This window comes from Pongo pygmaeus, chromosome 6, assembly GCF_028885625.2.
Source record: "Pongo pygmaeus isolate AG05252 chromosome 6, NHGRI_mPonPyg2-v2.0_pri, whole genome shotgun sequence".
Classification (NCBI taxonomy): domain Eukaryota; kingdom Metazoa; phylum Chordata; class Mammalia; order Primates; family Hominidae; genus Pongo; species Pongo pygmaeus.
In genome coordinates, this window is record NC_072379.2 from 12,501 (window position 1) to 20,039 (window position 7,539).

At 44.4% G+C, this 7,539-nt stretch overlaps 1 long non-coding RNA gene across 1 annotated transcript in view; it reads right to left on the reverse strand.

Annotated features, from left to right (window-relative positions):
• The window catches only part of LOC129040857 (uncharacterized), a 4,535-nt gene extending 1,070 nt beyond the window's left edge, over positions 1-3,465 (reverse strand). Inside the window, exons 1-3 of the long non-coding RNA XR_008503733.1 lie at positions 3,217-3,465; positions 1,718-1,913; positions 1-242 (exon numbers count right to left, since the gene is read on the reverse strand). The exon at positions 1-242 is cut by the window's left edge and continues 1,070 nt beyond it. This is a non-coding gene — a long non-coding RNA (uncharacterized LOC129040857). The remainder of the gene's footprint in view (positions 243-1,717; positions 1,914-3,216) is intronic.
• Positions 3,466-7,539: the final 4,074 nt, after the last annotated feature.

Below are 7,539 nucleotides of genomic sequence, written 5' to 3' on the forward strand. Positions count from 1 at the left end.
ACTCAACCATCAGCACCTCTCTCCTTCACAGAGACGGGAGGGGGGAAGAAATTTCAAATCCTCTAATGACAAGGTTGCTTCCCTTGGCAGCCAGCCCCACTGAGGCTGTCCAGGTGCCCCCAGCCATCAATCATTTCATTAGCATATGAAAGACACATCACTTTCTACATTCCCAAGGCTTAGCGCTGTTTCAGGACACTTCGGCAGAGAGCACACATTAACTCTTATTATGTTCCAACAACCTATAAAATGGAAGAAAATATCTGCACATTAGATACTTCATTAGTGTCTGTTATCCAGAATGTATAAATAACTTTTACAACTCCACAACAAAGACAACCCAATCTAAAAATTGACAAGAAACTTTAAAACACACTTCACCAACAAGCACATGAAAAGATGATTAACATCATTACCACAATTAAAACCATAAAGAGATACCCCTTAACTCACACAAGAATACTTACACTAAAAAGTAACAAGTGTTGACAATGATTTGCAGAAACTGGAACTCTTAAACACTGCTTGTGACAATATGAAATAGTGCCGCCTATGTGTAAAATAATTTGGTGTTTCTTCATAAAGTTACAAATAGACTTACCATATGACTCAATGATTCCATTCCTAGTTATATGCCCCAAAGACCAGAAAACAGCTGTTCAAACAGAAACCTGTATGCTCTTTAAATGTGTCAATGTCATAAATATGCAGGAAAGTCTGGGGAACAGTTCCAGGAAACAAAAATTGGATCAGAATGAAAAAAAAACACATTATACTCCCAAGTGTGGCAGGAGGTGAAAGTGAAGTGAGTTTCTGGACTGAATTATCATGTAGGAACAATGCTGATTTCCTGATCTAGGGGTTATGTGGTAGTTACCTGGAAGAGTGTCCATGCTTTTGGTACAATATACTGGAGTATTTTGTGAGTCATTGCAAATCTGGTACAACAATAACTGTTGGGGAATCTAAGGGAAGAAACAACTTATACTTTATACTACTACTGGAAGTTTCCTAGAAATATGATATTATTGGAAAAGTAAATTACTTTTTAAAACAACCATATCAATACCATGCCAGGAAAGCAGACACATCATCAAAATCCATTACAGAGGCTATAGTTCAGCCAAAGCTGTAAAACCCTTAAAAAAAGTCTCAATGTCAACAGAGTCCACTTAGTAGATATTATTACATTTATTAGTATGAGAGGCTACTGTGTGGATATATTAGTGTTAGGGAACGGTATGGATATCGAGATTAGTGTTAGGGAATGGTGTGGATATTGTATTGGTGTTGGGGAACGGTGCAGATATTACATTAGTGTTAGGGCATGGTGTGGATATTATTACATTAGTATTAGAAGAGATGGTGTGGATTAGATCAGTGTTAGGGCATGGCGTGGATTTTATCACATTAGTATTAGAAGCAACGGTGTGGATTAGATTAGCGTTAGGGCATGGGGTGGATATTATATTGGTGTTAGGGCACAGTGTGGATATCATAGTAATATAGGGCACAGTGTGAATATTATATTAGAGGCTACTGTAAGAATATATATTAGCAGCCACTGTGTCTTGGACGTTGACAATGATATTAGGGTGTACTCCAAACAGTGAGATTTGGGGGTTTTATTTTTCTAGATCAATTTCTTCCTCTGCTGAGTACTCTAAAGACTCACTCCTCGGCACTCAGGGCCGTGGACAGGAAGCTTTTTACTCACCAATGAAGAACACCAAGTTAACACGACCCTCGTGCTGCCCTGAGGAAGTTTAAGCTCCTCGCTGGTGCTGACACCTCAGCAGCAAGTTGGTTGGGGCGGGATCGCGCGCCCTCTGGTGGCGCCAAGGTTCAGCACAGACGCTCTTGCTCACAGTTTCTCGGCGGATGTGCGCCCCCTCCTGGCTGTCCTGAAATACCTATAAAATTCAATATTCAGTTTATTCAGTGTCAAAATTTTGGAAATTCAAACCGAAATAAAGGCCACTATATCCATATCCTTCACATACATGGTGATGGAAGAATTATTTGGAAGCCACACAGAATGAAATGACTGTATACAGAAATTAAAACACGAAAACCTACTCAAAATAGTACAGAGGCTACAATTTGAAAGGCAAAACTATAAATAATCTAAAAGAAAACCTAAGTGACATTGGATTTGGTGTTGAGTTTTAACACATAGCATCAAATGCCAATTCGTGAAAATACTGAGAACACAAACTTTATAAAACTAAATTTTCTACTGGGAAAAACCCTATTCAGAGAATAGGTCAAAGCCTAGGAGAAAAAAATAAACTTAACTCTTGTTATGGGTTAATAACAAAGCTTAATAGAGTTAACATATTTCATCTAATCTAAGATGCCAATGATTAAAAGACATTATTATATGCACCATCACAAATAGGCTGCCAATTAAACCGACTTTCTGAATAACACACAAATGTGAATTAACTTCTATTAATGTCAGGAAAGTAAAATGAAAAATAAATTATGGTTTTGACATGTTAAAGCAAATAAGGCGGGGGGGGGGTTAGCCTGAGGCCTTCCCAAAGCAAACAGAAACCAAACTTGGAGGCATCTAAACTGACTTAAAAAAATTAACACACCAACCACAGTGAATGCCAAAAAGCCCAGCAGCCAGTTGGCTGTATGACTAGGGACGCTGAGGGAACCATCCCCACAACAGGGGTCGCCTAGCTGGAGCCACTGAGGAGCCTCACTTAGGGGCCACCCTAAGAGCTCGAAGCCCCGAGCCGTTTTCCGTTCTGGTGCTTCCTGCGTGATTCATGAATCATTCCTTTGCTGAAATAAACTCCGCTTAAATTTATTTTAAAAATAAGTCCAGTATTTACACTTACAATACAGTTGTGAAAACCCAAATCTACATCTGCCCTTCAATATTTTTCAAGTACTTTAACACTGTAAGAAAAACGAGCCACTGGAACACAAATAAAAGCAAGTCGTGGGGTGCGCGTCTCCCTAGGGCTCCCCGTGCTGCCCTCAGGGTTTCGCCCTTCTCTGTCCCGGACCCACCCCAAACAAACCGAAATTGGTCAAAAATTAAAAAATGAAACAACTCAGGTATGCTGTAATAATAAATAACAAAGCCACTTAATGAAGGCCACTTTGTAAAATGAAAGAAATACAACTTGAGAAAGTGGAGCGCAAGGCAGCGCGGCCTCCTCAGCACGCAGCCGGGACAGAAAGCTTTTTCCTCACCTCTCCTCGGGCAGCCTCGGGGGCCGTGAAGCCACAGCTTCCCCAGCCGTTCCTGACGAGCTGAGGAGAAGGAGGCTGGGTCGTCCCTGGCCACGGTCCCCAGGTGTTCCTACAGAGACAGTGGCGTCTCCCGAGTGGGCCCCGAGGAGAAGACGGTCCTCTCAGGCGTCGCTGTGGGGATGGCGGCGCCTCCTGGGTAGGTCCTGAAGAGGCGGTTCGGCTCCGCCCCCTGGAGGCGCAGGGCGTCTGCGCCGGAACCCGGGCGCCTCTTGAGGTTTTGTGCGGCGGCATCGCGCCCCCTGACGGCCGTCGCGGGCGGTGCAGGATGCTCAGGTGCTCGCGGTGGAGCTGCGGCCTCGCCCCTCCGGTGAATCTCCGAAGTCCACTGTTGTGACAATTACACGCCATGACTTTTGAAAAACCAGCTGAGGCCGGGCGCCGTGGCTTCACGCCTGTAATCCCAGCACTTTCGGAGGCCGAGGCGGGCGGATCGCGAGGTCAGGAGATCGAGACCAACCTGGCTAACACGGTGAAACCCCGTCTTTACAAAAAAAATACAAAAAAATTAGCCGGGCGTGGTGGCACGCGCCTATAGTTCCAGCTACTCTGGAGGCTGAGGCAGGAGAATCGCTTGAACCCGGGAGGGGGAGGTTGCAGGGAGCCAAGATCGCACCACTGCACTCCAGCCTGGGCGACACAGCGAGACTACATCTTAAAAAAAAATAAGAAAAGAAAGAAAGAAAATCAAGCTGAAAGGGAGATAAGAAGCAAAGTAGATGGCCAACTGACAAAAGTCAATTGACATCCTATGTATCAGAAATTATGAAAAAATTGGAAAACTGGAGTATGTCATTTTAGAAAAGCAATACCGTTTACAGTGGCACCCCTCACAACTGAAGTTCTTAAGTACAAATCTTTAAAATAAATGTACAAATATGCATTCATCAAACTTAGAAACACCGTTCAATGAAATCAAACAAAATGTAACTAAATGCACAGATGTTCCTTATTCAGGACTGGTAGAGTCAATATTGTGAAGATGAAAATTTTTTCAAATTTGATTTATAAATTCAGTGAAGTCCAAATCAAATTCTCAGAAAACTGTTTTGGTTTTGTTTGTTTTAGAGACAGAGTCTTGCCCTGTCATCCAGGCTGGATTACAGTGCTACAATCACAGCTCACTGCAGCTTGGAACTTCTGGACTCAAGCAATCTTCCTGCCTCAGCCTCCCAAAAAGCTAGGACTACAGGCACATGCTACCATTCCCTGCTAACTTTTAAAAAATATTTTTAGAAGGCCAGGCGCAGTGGCTCACGCCTGTAATCCCAGCACTTTGGGAGGCCGAGGCGGGTGGATCATGAGGTCAGGAGATCAAGACCATCCTGGCTAACACAGTGAAACCCCGTCTCTACTAAAAATATTAAAAAATTAGCCGGGGGTGGTGGCAGGCACCTTTAGTCCCAGCTCCTGGGGAGGCTGAGGCAGGAGAAAGGCGTGAACCCAGAAGTTGGAAGTTGCAGTGAGCCGAGATTTTGCCACTGCACACCAGCCTGGGTGACAGAGCGAAACTCTGCCTCAAAAAAAAAAAATATTTTTAGGCAAAGGGAGTCTTGTTATTTTGCCCAGGCTGGTTTTGAACTCCTGGCCCCAAGTGATCCTCCTGCTTTGGCCTCCCAAAACACTGAGATTACAGGCATGAACCACTACACCCAGCATTGTTTTTAAACCTAGAATAGGCAACATTGAAGACGTACAAAGAACTCACACATCTGGATCACAACACATCAAAAAACTAAAGCAGTGAAGATAATGTGATGCTGGTGAAGGAACAGACTAACAGATGAATGAAAATTGGCCCAAAATAGACCCAAGTAAATGCAGTAAATTGATTTTGGCAAAGGGACAACGGACATTCAATGGAGAAAAAAAAAATGTGTGTTTCACCATGGGTGATGAAACAATGGGAACCATATGAGGAAAAATGGACAAAATAGAAACCCTATAACTTATACAAAAATTTGTTCAAAATAGTTCATAGGCTTACATTTAAAATGCAAACCTGTAAAAATTTTAGAAGAAAATGAACATGACCTTCTATTTCATGATGAGTTTTTAGTTACAACCACAGAAGCCAGTTGAGGAAAGAAAAAAATGGATAATGTAAACTTTATTAAAAATAAAAATGCGTACTCTGACAACCTCCAGGGTGCTGAGACCAGACCAGGGTGGGGCAGAGGCACTGCAGAATTTCCTTCCTAAATCAGGTGCCTTTTAAGATGTAAAAGTGTTGCTGTCTTTAATTGTTCTGGATTTTGTGTTCTTTTTTATTGTAAGTTATTGCCACGTCATACATGAAGGATTGTCCCTGAGGAATAACATAGAGATCTGCCATCCAGTTCCCCAAATCCTGGAATGATGACCCTGAAGGCTCTGACCACACGTGGCACAGACACGCCTTTAGGACAGTCTTCCTCTAGGCCTCGGCCACACATTTGAAGAGCTGGCTGGGTTGAAGAGAGGTGCAGGCTTTTGACCACGCTGATGCAGTAGGCCTCAGTGACAAAGCCTCCCATCTGCTGAAGGCCTGGCCCTGGCAGGGCACACTCCTGTGGACGTCACAGGTGCTAACACACTTAATTCTCATGGAACCTCTATTAGGTCACACCCCTGTTGTCCGTCTCATGAAGGTGAGCTCACTGGGGGACAGAGAGTTTAAGTGATGTGCCCAAGGTCACTCATAGGGCAAACAGAAGTCTGAGGTATATAGACTGCATGCACTTCAGGGTCTGAGCACTTAGGCCCTATGATGCTAGTGTGCACACTGCAGCCTGGCCCTGCCGTGAGCCTGCTCCTGTAAGAATTATGCAAGTGTGCACACGGCAGCCTGGCCCTGTTCTGAAAAAGAACCATCACTGCAGCACCACCAGGGATTCAGGCCCCCCTCTGTCCCTACACAGCACCTGCACTTCCTCTGTCCAGTATCTTCTCCCTGAGGCCTGAGTCCATGAAAACAATGAACTCAGCACACAGTCACCACTAGGCAAGCTTTGTAGGGCATTTGAATGCTTAATTCAGTGAATGAATTAATAATGCAGTACTCAAGAAATAATGATGATGACGATGATGATGACGATGATGGTAACAGCTATGAATTACTCTGAGCCAGGCACCAGGCTTAGAACTTTCTATGGATTATCCAGTAGATTCTTACAAAGGATCAAATGCAATAGGTACTATTTTTATCCACACTTTAGAAATGAGGAAACTGAGGTGCAGGTAAGTTGGGTAACTCCTTTAAATGAATGAACTAACACAAAGCTGGCCTCTTCCTTCAGAGAAAACATCAAAGCAGCCTCTCTTGGCTGGGACTAGACCATGGCCTGAGTCCTCAATATCCCACCTTGGGCATTATCGGAGTAGGGGCAGGGCAGCGGGACAATAGGGTAGGCCTCTCAGGTAATAGCAAAGCCTCTGACCACCTGGTCCCTGCTCTGAGCTTCCTAGGAGGCTGCTGGGGGAGATGACTGGTCCAGGACGTGCACGACTTTTTAGTCTGTGAAGGGCCCTGCGGGAACAGGAACCACACACCCTGCTTTCCACCAGCACCTGCCTTGCATTTGGCATCCAGCCCTCCTCTGGTTTAGCTGGACTTTGTGGAGGAGGAGGTGGGGTAGTAGGAGGTGAGGGGTTGTTCCAGCACCGCGGACATCTCTCTGTATCAGTGCAGTGAGCCAGGGTGCTCTGCTCTGCACGCTGTTTCCTCATGGAATATATCTGGATTCGGATGTTGTTAGTTCTCCATGCCAGCTTCCATGGCCAGCAGCCCATTTGGTTGCTCTGACAATGCCATGGTTTGGAGGCCACTATTCTGGTTGATCCCAATTTGGCCCATCAGGAGAGTGTGTCATGAGCCGTGGGAGGGTGGTTTACAGGTTTTACAGGTTGGCCTCACCTACCAGCAGATTCATTGGGGTTTTGACTTGCTGCTATATAAGTCATGTTCATTTTCTGAAAAACTTATACTTTTGAGGGGCTGCCTTCTCTGCCAACTCAGACTTTTAAAAATGTCTAATTTGATTTGAGGTCAAGTGATGTAATATGATCACACCTAATTTGATCTTATTTGAGCCTATTTGAACTTTGATGAGGCTCAATTAGCAAACATCAGGCACCATTTCCAAAATGCACAAACGTTACCAATGGGGAGACACCATGAAGTCAGACAGGAGTGCACTAGGAGGCTTTGTCTCTCTAGTTTCCTCTCCTTGCAAACTATGAAGACCTGGTGTGCAGTCTGCAGGGACTACTGATGTCCTGGTCCTA